Raw genomic sequence first — 15,421 nt, forward strand, 5'->3', positions numbered from 1 at the left:
TTATATCAGCTCAATGATGCTCTTGAAATTGGAGGTCTTTTATTGCATCATATGATGTTGTAACTTGTTTTATCTAAATTTCAGGCTTCAAATAAAGCTACAAATCCAGAAGCAAGGGCCAATGCCTCAAGTATTGATGTTTCACAAAGCAGCAGTGAGAGTGCATATTGCTCGCATAGGCCCATGGTATCTATTGCTCAACTTAATCCGGCACAAAGAGATTTGGGGGATGCACTCCAAGAGGCAGTTGATATATTTGGGCGGGAAAACAAAGATGCTGATGAAATAATTGCCAACACACGCCAAGAGATACATGAATTGAAAAATAGGCAAACTTTGATGAAAATGTTCTAAAGAATCTCCTATGCACTTGTCATGGTAAGCCAGTTGTGATGTGTCCTGGAATTGAATGTGTCTAAATAAACTTTGATTCTCGTTGTTCGATCAAGTGGACTTGATGCCAATCTTGTAATTAATTACTGCTCAAAATTTCGTTCAAAATTTCCTGGTCTGTAATAATTGCAAATTTTGTTGTTGTACTAAAATTAGATATGTTCCATGTGGCTGCTGTATTTTGTGTGAAATAATATAATGATGTGTACTTCAATTAAACCATAAATCGGCTGCATGCTGAAAATTTGAATCTGAGCGCACGTGTGAACTGTTTTCTGCTCGTAATGCAATAAAGGTTGTTTCTTCGAAGACTATGAACATGGTAGTCCATTAATAATACCTTAATAATTATGCCTGCTAGCAAGATAGACGGTCCTTATTATAGTCAGGCATGCCAACTTGTATGATTAAAAGTAGTTCGTACACATTAAATCTACCATCTGCATTTTTCTTTGTAATAACTTTTCTTTTTACACAACTCAAAACTTGTCATGCTAATATGAAATTCGAGATGGCAAAACATGGGAAAGATAAAGATATCTCTTTCCTGCGAAATGCTGGGTTTTGAAGCCCAAGTCCAAGTCTTTCTCTGCTCAAGTTTTGGAGGAACAACTCCAAGTAGAACGAGTTGCAACAGCTATGCTAAGAACAAAAGTTAACATGTTGAGATCGAGATTAGAAGCATGTGATGCCCTATTGCACGAGGCCAATCAAGTTCGTTATAATCTTCCAAAGACTTAGAAAATGCCATAGATAATTGGAGATGAACACTACATAGTGAGTACATTGGTCTTGTGAAATGTTTCCTTAGAATAAGGCACCGTTCCTACTTTTGTTGGTGGATGCATTTATCTGCGGTTGGGATCAACTTGGTAGTTGTTCCTGTGGATGTTATATAAATTAATTGCATAGCCTTTTTCAATCAGTTCGAACTTAAATGGTATCATAGCCTTGGTCTCAAGTTTGAATTGTCGAACGCGTGGTTTAATTTAATCTCAGTCGGGCGGCAAAATCTCCCACCAATCCTGAAATATTTCAAACGCATTTTTGATTGGGATTAAGAAGATAGGGACATAGATCCAGTGCCCCCACGTTCACAGGGCACATCAAACTTGAGATTAAATTATGCGTTCTAGTTCTATACAAAACCCAGTAGGAGGTTGAGCGGCAGCGGCTAGGGTTTAGTGTGGGAGGAGATGATATGTGTACGCTCCTGTTTATATAGGTCGGAGGCACGTGACGGCCGCTGCACGCGTGGCATCGCCATTCGCAGAGGTAGGTGACGACGCGTGCCACCCGAGGCATCGCCATTTTACGCGACCGCAGACTGCCGAAGCGGCGCCGCTGAGAAGACGCATCGACGCTGGGTCACTGCCAAGCGGGCCCGACGAAACGTTCGCCAGACGCGAGCGGACACTTTACGCGTCCACGCAGCGTCCGCGCGACGGATCCGAGACACATATTTGGGCATGTTTGCGTCGCTGCGAACGGCCTAGTCACTATGCGTCGTCCCGCTGGAGTTTGTACCAGATACATTTTTGGCCCGGACAGATGCGTGATGGCGTGTAACTCACACGTTCGTTGGGAACCCCAAGAGGAAGGTATGATGCGCACAGCAGCAAGTTTTCCCTCAGAAAGAAACCAAGGTTTATCGAACCAGGAGGAGCCAAGAAGCACGTTTAAGGTTGATGGCGGCGGGATGTAGTGCGGCGCAACACCAGGGATTCCGGCGCCAACGTGGAACCTGCACAACACAACCAAAGTACTTTGCCCCAACGAAACAGTGAGGTTGTCAATCTCACCGGCTTGCTGTAACAAAGGATTAACCGTATTGTGTGGAAGATGATTGTTTGCAGAAAACAGTAGAACAGTATTGCAGTAGATTGTATTTCAGTATAGAGAATTGGACCGGGGTCCACAGTTCACTAGAGGTGTCTCTCCCATAAGATAAACAGCATGTTGGGTGAACAAATTACAGTTGGGCAATTGACAAATAAAGAGGGCATGACCATGCACATACATATCATGATGAGTATAGTGAGATTTAATTGGGCATTACGACAAAGTACATAGACCGCCATCCAGCATGCATCTATGCCTAAAAAGTCCACCTTCAGGTTATCATCCGAACCCCCTCCAGTATTAAGTTGCTAACAACAGACAATTGCATTAAGTATTGCGGGTAATGTAATCAGTAACTACATCCTTGAACATAGCACTAATGTTTTATCCCTAGTGGCAACAGCACATCCACAACCTTAGAACTTTCTGTCACTGTCCCAGATATCAATGGAGGCATGAACCCACTATCGAGCATAAATACTCCCTCTTGGAGTCACAAGCATCTACTTGGCCAGAGCATCTACTAGTAACGGAGAGCATGCAAGATCATAAACAACACATAGACATAACTTTGATAATCAACATAACAAGTATTCTCTATTCATCGGATCCCAACAAACGCAACATATAGAATTACAGATAGATGATCTTGATCATGTTAGGCAGCTCACAAGATCCGACAATTAAGCACAATGGGGAGAAGACAACCATCTAGCTACTGCTATGGACCCATAGTCCAGGGGTAGACTACTCACCCATCACTCCGGAGGCGACCATGGCGGCGTAGAGTCCTCCGGGAGATGATTCCCCTCTCCGGCAGGGTGCCGGAGGCGATCTCCTGGATCCCCCGAGATGGAATCGGCGGCGGCGGCGTCTCTGGAAGGTTTTCCGTATCGTGGCTCTCGCATCGGGGGTTTCGCAACGGAGGCTTTAAGTAGGCGGAAGGGCAGGTCAGAGGCGGTACGAGGGCCCCACACCACGGGCCGCGCGGCCAAGGGGGGCCGCGCCGCCCTAGGGTGTGGCCACCTCGTGGCCCCACTTCGTCTCCTCTTCGGTCTTCTGGAAGCTCCGTGGCAAAATAGGACCCTGGGCGTTGATTTCGTCCAATTCCGAGAATATTTCGTTACTAGGATTTCTGAAACCAAAAACAGCAGAAACAAAGAATCGGCACTTCGGCATCTTGTTAATAGGTTAGTTCCAGAAAATGCACGAATATGACATAAAGTGTGCATAAAACATGTAGATAACATCAATAATGTGGCATGGAACATAAGAAATTATCGATACGTCGGAGACGTATCAGCATCCCCAAGCTTAGTTCTGCTCGTCCCGAGCAGGTAAAACGATAACACAGATAATTTCTGGAGTGACATGCCATCATAACCTTGATCATACTATTTGTAAAGCATATGTAGTGAATGCAGCGATCAAAACAATGTATATGACATGAGTAAACAAGTGAATCATAAAGCAAAGACTTTTCATGAATAGCACTTCAAGACAAGCATCAATAAGTCTTGCATAAGAATTAACTCATAAAGCAATAATTCATAGTAAAGGTATTGAAGCAACACAAAGGAAGATTAAGTTTCAGCGGTTGCTTTCAACTTGTAACATGTATATCTCATGGATATTGTCAACATAGAGTAATATAATAAGTGCAATAAGCAAGTATGTAGGAATCAATGCACAGTTCACACAAGTGTTTGCTTCTTGAGGTGGAGAGAAATAGGTGAACTGTCTCAACAATGAAAGTAAAAGAATTGTCCTCCATAGAGGAAAAGCATCGATTGCTATATTTGTGCTAGAGCTTTGATTTTGAAAACATGAAACAATTTTGTCAACGGTAGTAATAAAGCATATGTATCATGTAAATTATATATTATAAGTTGCAAGCCTCATGCATAGTATACTAATAGTGCCCGCACCTTGTCCTAATTAGCTTGGACTACCGGATCATCACAATGCACATGTTTTAACCAAGTGTCACAAAGGGGTACCTCTATGCCGCCTGTACAAAGGTCTAAGGAGAAAGCTCGCATTGGATTTCTCGCTATTGATTATTCTCAACTTAGACATCCATACCGGGACAACATAGACAACAGATAATGGACTCCTCTTTAATGCATAAGCATGTGGCAACAATTAATAATTTTCTCATATGAGATTGAGGATGTATGTCCAAAACTGAAACTTCCACCATGGATCATGGCTTTAGTTAGCGGCCCAATGTTCTTCTCTAACAATATGCATGCTTAACCATAAGGTGGTAGATCTCTCTTACTTCAGACAAGACGAACATGCATAGCAACTCACATGATATTCAACAAATAATAGTTGATGGCGTCCCCAGTGAACATGGTTATCGCACAACAAGCAACTTAATAAGAGATAAAGTGCATAAGTACATATTCAATACCACAATAGTTTTTAAGCTATTTGTCCCATGAGCAATATATTGCAAAGGTGAATGATGGAATTTTAAAGGTAGCACTCAAGCAATTTACTTTGGAATGGCGGAAAATACCATGTAGTAGGTAGGTATGGTGGACACAAATGGCATAGTGGTTGGCTCAAGTATTTTGGATGCATGAGAAGTAATCCCTCTCGATACAAGGTTTAGGCTAGCAAGGCTTATTTGAAACAAACACAAGGATGAACCGGTGCAGCAAAACTCACATAAAAGACATATTGTAAACATTATAAGACTCTACACCGTCTTCCTTGTTGTTCAAACTCAATACTAGAAATTATCTAGACCTTAGAGAAACCAAATATGCAAACCAAATTTTAGCATGCTCTATGTATTTCTTCATTAATGGGTGCAAAGCATATGATGCAAGAGCTTAAACATGAGCACAACAATTGCCAAGTATCACATTACCCAAGACATTTATAGCAATTACTACATGTATCATTTTCCAATTCCAACCATATAACAATTTAACGAACAAGAAACTTCGCCATGAATACTATGAGTAGAAGCTAAGGACATACTTGTCCATATGCTACAGCGGAGCGTGTCTCTCTCCCATAAAGTGAATGCTAGGATCCATTTTATTCAAACAAAACAAAAAACAAAAACAAACCGACGCTCCAAGAAAAGCACATAAGATGTGATGGAATAAAAATATAGTTTCAGGGGAGGAACCTGATAATGTTGTCGATGAAGAAGGGGATGCCTTGGGCATCCCCAAGCTTAGACGCTTGAGTCTTCTTAGAATATGCAGGGGTGAACCACCGGGGCATCCCCAAGCTTAGAGCTTTCGCTCTCCTTGATCATGTTGCATCATACTCCTCTCTTGATCCTTGAAAACTTCCTCCACACCAAACTTAGAACAACTCATTAGAGGGTTAGCGACAATAAAAATTAACATGTTCAGAGGTGACACAATCATTCTTAACACTTCTGGACATTGCATAAAGCTACTGGACATTAGTGGATCAAAGAAATTCATCTAACATAGCAAAAGAGGCAATGCGAAATAAAAGGCAGAATCTGTCAAAACAGAACAATTCGTATTGACGAATTTTATCGAGGCACCAGACTTGCTCAAATGAAAATGCTCAAATTGAATGAAAGTTGCGTACATATCTGAGGATCACTCACGTAAATTGGCATAATTTTCTGAGTTACCTACAGAGAAAACAGCCCAGATTCGTGACAGCAAAGAAATCTGTTTCTGCGCAGTAATCGAAATCTAGTATGAACTTTTCTATCAACGACTTTACTTGGCACAACAAAACACTAAACTAAGATAAGGAGAGGTTGCTACAGTAGTAAACAACTTCCAAGACACAAAATAAAAACAAAGTACTGTAGGTAAAAACATGGGTTGTCTCCCATAAGCGCTTTTCTTTAACGCCTTTCAGCTAGGCGCAGAAAGTGTGTATCAAGTATTATCAAGAGACGGTGCGTCAACCTTACCTTGGGCTTTACCCTTACCTTTCTTATTGTTTTTCTTTCCCTTTGATTTAGGAAATATATGATTTCCCCCCCGGTATAGAGGTGAATTTCAGGGTGCCTTCTCCCACATCAATGACTGCTCCCAATAGTTTCAGCAGGGATCTTCCGAGTGTGATTTTTCCTGTCCCTACACATTCAATAACAAGATAATCAGTGGATATTGTTCTTCCAAGAATGGTTGTATGCACACCTGCGGCTATTCCCTTAGGAATTATAATAGAGTTATCAATGAGAGTTATTTCTTCTCCTCCTTCATCGACTCCCCAAAGTTTCAAAGATTTATAAACGCTCTCAGGTATAAGGCAAAATTCAGACATAATATCACAGTTGGCACGAAGAGTTCGATCACCGATAACAATTTTAACAGTAGGATCCCATAATGAAAGTTTAGAGTTCACTAAAACTTGTTCAAGACGATTACGAACATGGCAATAGTTGTCATCCAAGCGAGATGTACTTATCTCGAGATTGTTTAATCTATTATAAATGCTAGTGAGGGCTGAATCAAAGTTATTAGCTGAATCATGTGATGCAACCAACTTCTTTATGGCATTAAAAGCTTGATCCCCATTGCAATGAAGGAAATTTCCTCCCACTAAAGCATCCAAAGCATATCTATAGCGAATCATAAGACCAAAATGAAAATTACTAAGGAGCAAACTTAGAGTCATTTGAGGTTCAGTTTTACGATAAGAAGTAAAAATTCTAGACCAAGCATCCTTAAAACTCTCCTCATCCCCTTGTTTAAAAGTGAAGACTAATTCTTCAGGCGAAGAAGTAACAGGTTCAGAGCTAGACATGGTAACAAAAGTAACTAATTTTTTTGTATTTTTAATGTAGAGTGCAAGACAGTAAATAAAGCAAACTAGATAAAGTAAATGCAAGTAACTAATTTTTTTGTGTTTTTGATATAGCAAACAAGATAGCAAATAAAGTAAAACTAGCAACTAATTTTTTTGTATTTTGATTTAGTGCAGCAAACAAAGTAGTAAATAAAACTAAGCAAGACAAAAACAAAGTAAAGAGATTGAGAAGTGGAGACTCCCCTTGCAGCGTGTCTTGATCTCCCCGGCAACGGCGCCAGAAAAAGAGCTTGATGGCGTGTAACTCACACGTTCGTTGGGAACCCCAAGAGGAAGGTATGATGCGCACAGCAGCAAGTTTTCCCTCAGAAAGAAACCAAGGTTTATCGAACCAGGAGGAGCCAAGAAGCACGTTGAAGGTTGATGGCGGCGGGATGTAGTGCGGCGCAACACCAGGGATTCCGGCGCCAACGTGGAACCTGCACAACACAACCAAAGTACTTTGCCCCAACGAAACAGTGAGGTTGTCAATCTCACCGGCTTGCTGTAACAAAGGATTAACCGTATTGTGTGGAAGATGATTGTTTGCAGAAAACAAGAGAACAAGATTGCAAGAGATTGTATTTCAAGATAGAGAATTGGACCGGGGTCCACAGTTCACTAGAGGTGTCTCTCCCATAAGATAAACAGCATGTTGGGTGAACAAATTACAGTTGGGCAATTGACAAATAAAGAGGGCATGACCATGCACATACATATCATGATGAGTATAGTGAGATTTAATTGGGCATTACGACAAAGTACATAGACCGCCATCCAGCATGCATCTATGCCTAAAAAGTCCACCTTCAGGTTATCATCCGAACCCCCTCCAGTATTAAGTTGCTAACAACGGACAATTGCATTAAGTATTGCGCGTAATGTAATCAGTAACTACATCCTTGAACATAGCACTAATGTTTTATCCCTAGTGGCAACAGCACATCCACAACCTTAGAACTTTCATCACATCGTCCCAGATATCAATGGAGGCATGAACCCACTATCGAGCATAAATACTCCCTCTTGGAGTCACAAGCATCTACTTGGCCAGAGCATCTACTAGTAACGGAGAGCATGCAAGATCATAAACAACACATAGACATAACTTTGATAATCAACATAACAAGTATTCTCTATTCATCGGATCCCAACAAACGCAACATATAGAATTACAGATAGATGATCTTGATCATGTTAGGCAGCTCACAAGATCCGACAATTAAGCACAATGGGGAGAAGACAACCATCTAGCTACTGCTATGGACCCATAGTCCAGGGGTAGACTACTCACTCATCACTCCGGAGGCGACCATGGCGGCGTAGAGTCCTCCGGGAGATGATTCCCCTCTCCGGCAGGGTGCCAGAGGCGATCTCCTGGATCCCCCGAGATGGGATCGGCGGCGGCGGCGTCTCTGGAAGGTTTTCCATATCGTGGCTCTCGGTACTGGGGGTTTCGCAACGGAGGCTTTAAGTAGGCGGAAGGGCAGGTCAGGAGGCGGTACGAGGGCCCCACACCACAGGGCCGCGCGGCCAAGGGGGGGGCCGCGCCGCCCTAGGGTGTGGCCACCTCGTGGCCCCACTTCGTCTCCTCTTCGGTCTTCTGGAAGCTCCGTGGCAAAATAGGACCCTGGGCGTTGATTTCGTCCAATTCCGAGAATATTTCGTTACTAGGATTTCTGAAACCAACAACAGAAAAACAAAGAATCGGCACTTCGGCATCTTGTTAATAGGTTAGTTCCAGAAAATGCACGAATATGACATAAAGTGTGCATAAAACATGTAGATAACATCAATAATGTGGCATGGAACATAAGAAATTATCGATACGTCGGAGACGTATCAATGCGCTCGGAACCGAAATCATCTTCTGTTCCCTTCTCTATTTCTTCAGGTTCGAGAGAACACAGCAGCTCTTCAGCTCAGCAGAAATTAATCGGGTCACGCTGTTGCTTTCCTTGCCGTTTGATTGAAACGAATGGTGGATGGGAAGCCTCAGGTCACGTTGTGCCCTGTGAACGTGGGGCACTGGATCTCTGTCCAGAAGATAGATCATGATCATGGTAGTGACCTATATTCAACGTGATGATGATTTGATTTTGCACTCGGCCTTGAACAGAGGTACTAGTACGGTGTCACAATTTTTTATCATTATACTTGGACGATGGCCAAATTCAAAATCTCATAGCGGCAAAACTTGCCGCCCACAAAATACAAAAATTTCACACGCTTCCAAATTCCTATTCTACCCCTGTGGAGATGGCAGCAAAGTCGGTTGGTGGGGGGGTCTGCCCGTCATTTTTTGGATCACCACCTCCCTAGCCCAGGAAACCCTCCCAAAAAAAATACATTTCCTTCAGACCACCCACCGGAACTTCCCAAGTCCCTCTCTCCCACCTCCACGACCACCGCACCGGAACATCCCCGCCGGACTTCCCTGGCCTACCCGAGCCCTCGCGATCCTCGTCATCTGGCTGCCTGCCGGAGCCGCTTCATCGACGCCGTCATCAACCGGACCCCGCCGAACCTCGAAACCATATGCTCATCCAGCAGTCTACCGCAGTCGCTTTAGCTGCGGTATTGTCCACCCCACCGGAGCCGCTTCGCCGGATCCGTCGTCCACCGCATCGTATCTTGCTCACCGACACCGCTGTGCATGAACCGGATCTGCTTCACCGGCGCCGTGCATGATCTAAACTCTTCTACTGTCGCTTTTCTATTGCTTGCCTGCAAGTTCTTGTTTAATCTTGGGGGAACCTGTTTGTGCTAACGACGCGCCGTTACGTTTTTGCAGATGAGATGAGTAACCATGAAGTGTAATGGCCGTCTCTCCAACCCCAAGTAGCACATGTAGCGTACTTCATCACCGGATCTATCAACCCCAGGAAGATCTGCTGTGACTCCCACAGAGTGCTTCTCCTAATGTAAGTCCCTTGTTTTAGCGCCATGTTCTGGGTTCAGATGCTTGTTTGTCTGAAGCTCTTTTAGTTCATTCCTAGCTATGACCGTAACACGTTGCTATTTTCTACTTCATTGCTAACTTTAAGCGATTGAACATTTTGGTTTGCATTCCCTGCTCTGTAGATGTAGCCATCATAACTTCTATCTTGCTCAGTCGTTGTTACAAAAATTATAGGTATTATAGTAACATCCTGCTATTATTTAGTTCATGGCCAATTTTAAGTAATTGCACATGTTGGTTCGCATTCCCTGCTCTATAGCTTTTGGCATCGTAACTTCTATATTTGGTTTACATTCCCTGCTCTGTAGATCTAGCCATCATAACTTTATCTTGCTCAGTCGTTGTTACAAAAATTATGGCCTGCTACTATGTTGTTTGTGCCAACTTTTTACTCCATGAACATGTTGGCTTGCATTCCCTGTACTACAGGTGATGCCATTTTTTGTATCTAGTTCATTGTAAGCTAACAAAGTAAGGACTTAGTTTGGCATGCTATCACTCTGCTATCTAGCCTGTAGTACAAATAAACTTGTCATACTACTAGATAATAATTTTGTGTGCCATCTTGTTCTTCAAAAGCTGCATTATTGACTTTTTTCTCTGACTTGGCATGACGCTCACATATGGAAAGCTGAACATATTGGTTTGCATTCCCTCTTATACAAGTTCACAGGTGATCCCACTATATTCTGTATCTGGTCTATCCTAAGCTCCAGCATTAACTATCCTCTATGTGTTGCTCATTACAAGTTTATATCCCGAAACATCTTGATTTGCATCCCCTTCACTATAAGTTCAGGAGTATTATTTAGTTCACGGCCAAAATGAAGTAATTGCACTTGGCACATGTTGGTTCACATTCCCTCCTCTTTAGCTTTTGCCATCGTAACTTCTATTTTTGGTTTACATTCCCTGCTCTCTAGATGTAGCCATCATAACTTCATCTTGCTCAGTCATTGTTACAAAATTTATAGCCTGCTACTATGTTGTTCATGCCAATTTTGTACTCCCTGAACATGTTGGTTTGCATGGGACTCGATGTAGTAAGTCTCATTGTTTCATTCTAACATGCTCTGTTATATTGGCTGTTGGTATGCGGCATGCACTCTTTGTTTGCTTATTGTGCGCATTACAATGATCTTGTTATAACGACGAAATGGTGAGTTCCAAATTCTTTGGCAAACAATATTGTAGTGTCTTTGCCTTTCCATTGTTGTTGTCTTAACTTGTAATGTCTTTGTTTCGGATATAGGTGCTGCATGGACAACTTAAAAGATTGCCGGATCCCTTCATTGTATTGCTAGGTTTAATTACCATTCAATTTCTCCGGGTTGTAATATTTTTCAATGCCTTGCGGTGATGTAATATTTAGTTAGTTTTTATAGTTCTTTCGCGCATTTTTCTTTGGTGCTTGTGGTAAGTGAGGCTATCCGACGTAAATCAATCTTTGCGTAAATATTCTCGATATCTAAATCACGAATTCCCATCCCTTAAACGGCCCAATTAAGCGAAATCACATATGTGCCGACCCGCAAAATCCTAAAGCGCCTATTACGCCGCATATAAACAACAACTAAACGGGGTGGCCCACTTACTTATTGGGCCAGCCCACTTGATTCTTGTGGACCCCACACTTTTATTGGGCCGACCCACTTGCTTTAAGGTGGACCCCACCCACTTTGGGCCGGCCCACTAACTAGTTGGGCCAGCCAATTGCTTTTGTGGTGGCCCCCACATACTAAATGGGCCGGCCCTTTAAGACGAAAGTGGGACCCACTGTGTTTTTGGCCGGCCCACTATCTTGTTGGGCGGCCCACTTGCTATATGGTGGACCCCACATACTAAATGGGCCGGCCCTTTAACTGGAAAGTGGGACCCACCTGTGTTTTTGGCCCGGCCCACTAGCGTGTTGGGCCGGCCCACTTGCTATATGGTGGACCCCACATACTAAATGGGCCGGCCCTTTAACAGGAAAGTGGGACCCACCAGTGTTTTAGCCCGGCCCACTATCTTGTTGGGCCGGCCCACTTGCTATATGGTGGACCCCACATACTAAATGGGCCCGCCCTTTAACTGGAAAGTGGGACCCACCTGTGTTTTTGGCCCGGCCCACTATCTTGTTGGGCCGGCCCACTTGCTATATGGTGGACCCCACATACTAAATGGGCTGGCCCTTTAACAGGAAAGTGGGACCCACCTGCTTTTGGCCCGCCATCGGCTTGTTGGGCCAGCCCATTTGATCAAATGTGGACCTCACGTACTAAATGGGCCGGCCCGATAGCAGGAAAGTGGGACCCACATGCTAATTGGGCCGGCCCAATAACTTCTTGGGCCGGCCCAGTTGCTTTAATGTGGACCCCACTTTGTAAATGGGCCGGCCCGATACCAGGAAAGTGGGTCCCACATGTCTTGTGGGCCGGCCCTTTTGCCTGTTGACCGGTCAAACGAGTGCATTCGGCCCGGCCCACATACTTAGTGGGCCGGCCCATTAAAGTTTTGACCAGTCAACCTTAGAGGTTAGGCTCGGCCCACGTAACTAATGGACTAGCCCAGCTATATAGTTGACCGGTCAAACTAACTCAGCTGGCCCGGCCCGCAAACTTAATGGGCCGGCCCGCTTAAGACGTGGCAGGCCTCGTGTGGGCCTACCATCTACCACGGGGTTTCAGCCGGTTAACGCCGTTAACTGCCAGTTAACGGCGTCTGCCACGTGTCAGTTTGCATGACGTCAGCAGTCAACGGGCTCCCGGAAACACTTGGGCAACGGTCCGATTTTCCGTGGCGGAAGGGAGCCCAAGCGCGACGGACCGAAAAAATCGTCGTAGGACTTTGCCTGACGCAGTTTCCACAACAGAACCCATATCGTCGGGTTAGGCCCATAGGCGACGAAAAATACCCCTTAGCGGACGATTTTGAGACGTTGTCTATCAGAACTTTTCTTGTAGTGGACGACGGCGGTGCAACTTCAGAGGACTCTCCCGAGTCCGTTTCTTCACCGTTTTCAACAAAATTTGTATCAGCATGATAAGTACGAAGAGTACTATCATCTGGAGGTGGAATATCTTGAGGTTCCTGGCCAAGATTAGTCATCACAGGTATAATAGGCAAAGGCATGTAATCATCATTTTGTGCATCCCAACAGTAGTATGTGTATCATGAGGTAGCAAAAGAATGTCATTACGAAGACGGCGACCTGCATTAGGATGCAGGTCAGCGAAAGGGAAAATACGCTCATCAAAGATCACATCACGAGAAATGTAAACACGTCCCGTGGAGACATCTAGACATTTGACACCCTTATGAAGAGGACTATATCCCAAGAAGGCACATTTAGTGGAGCGGAAGGCAAGTTTGCGCTTGTTGTAAGGTCAAATATTGGGCCAACAGGCACAACCAAAAACACGCAGGGATTCATAGTTGGGTTTGGAGTGCATAAGGCGTTCAACAGGAGTGTCAAAATTGATGACTTTGCTGGGTAGGAGATTAATCAAAAAAGTAGCTGTAAGAAAAGCCTCATCCCAGAATTTTAATGGCATGGATGCATTGGCAAGAAGGGACAAGCCAACTTCAACTATATGTCGATGTTTGCGTTCAGCAGAGCCATTTTGTTGATGAGCATATGGGCAAGAGACATGATGGACAATGCCACATTTTTGAAAGAAACTGAGTTTGACATATTCACCACCACAATCAGTTTGCATGGTTTTCATCTTTCTCTCAAATTTTCGTTCAACAAATTTCTGAAAATTAAGAAAGACTTGGAATACTTCAGAATGGTTTTTGAGCAAGTAAATCCAAGTAAACTTGCTATAATCATCAATAAAGCTCACATAGTACTCATGTTTGCCAGTAGAAACAGGTGATGGGCCCCATACATCAGAGAATACTTGTTCCAAAGGAACAGTAGAAACACTAGTAGAGATGGGGTATGGCAACTGGTGACTCTTAGCTAGTTGATATGCATCACAGACATATGGATTTATTTCTGGAGAATAAGGGAGTTCATTTTTCCTAAGTATTTGATGCACCACAAAAGACGACGGATGACCTAAACGACGATGCCATATGGAGGAGGATGGCTTTATTGTAATGAAGACTTCCTTGTGCGCCCCACTAGGAACAGGAACTAGCGGGTACAGACCACCAATGCATGGCCCTTTAAACAGAACCGTCCTTGTTGCCTGGTCCTTAATCAAAAAGAAGAAAGGATGAAACTCAATGTAAATGCCGTTTTCAAGGGTAAGTCTATGAACTGAAAGAAGATTTTTGGATGCAGCAGGCACATGTAAGACATTTTTAAGATGCAAAGTATTATGTGGGGTATGCAAAACTGAATGACCAATATGAGATATTTGCATACCATGTACATTGGCGGTATGAACATGTTCGCGGCCCTTGTACTTGTCATGTGTGTTTAGCTTGTTCAACTCAGCAGTGATATGATCCGTGGCACCAGTGTCCGGGTACCAGTTTGTGTCAACACCATAGGAAGCAACATGCATGCACAGATTTTTCCTTGCGATCTCCATCATCATCAGAATCATCACGGTCTTTGTCCTGGTAGCGTCACCAGCACTCATTGGCAGGATGGCCATATATCTTGCAGATTTGACACTAGACTTCGACAAACGGTGTAGGGGCGCGGTTCTGGCGACGGCGACCATCACGCCGGCCATTGCCATCATCGTGACGATGCCGAGCGCCATCATCGTCACGGCCACGAGGGCCACGGTCGTCATCGCGGCGGTAGCCGCGGTCTTCATCGCGGCGATAGCCACGGCCATCGTCGCGACGAGGGCCACGATCATCAGTGCGGCGAGGGTCGCGGTCATCATCACGGCGGTTGCCGTCACCACGACCACGTGGGGCGCGGTCATCATCATCGGCGCCGCCACGGGGCGAGAGTCACCACGTCCACGGCGAGCAATGTTCACGGAGGAGGTGAAAGTATCACCGGTGTCTTGCAGCATGCTGTTGCGCTGATCATGGGCGAGCAGCTGGTCATAGAGGCCATCGGTGGTGAGGCCGGGCTGGCCATTGGCGGAGGCCACGGCGTCATTGTAGGAGCCATCAAGGCCATTGAGGATGTAGTTGACGAGCTCGCTCTCGTTGATGGTCTTGCCAGGCGCAACGAGCTCGGCGCCAAAACCCTTCATCTTGGCAAAGTATTGCGCCATGGTGAGGGAGTTTTTCCTGGTGGTATTCAGGGCACCACGGAGGGCGTTGACCTTGGATGATGAGGCAGTGGAGAACATCCTGGTAATGGCAGACCAGATGGCCTCGGAGGTCTCCAGGCCGAAGACGTGAGGGAGGAGCTCAGGCGACAGGGAGATGAGCAAATAGCTAGCAACAGCCTGATCGCGCGCAATCCATGCAGCGTAGGCAGGGTTGGTGATGGAGACCGTGTTGCCGTCG

The sequence above is a fragment of the Lolium perenne genome, chromosome 4 (genome assembly GCF_019359855.2).
Source record: "Lolium perenne isolate Kyuss_39 chromosome 4, Kyuss_2.0, whole genome shotgun sequence".
Taxonomy (NCBI): domain Eukaryota; kingdom Viridiplantae; phylum Streptophyta; class Magnoliopsida; order Poales; family Poaceae; genus Lolium; species Lolium perenne.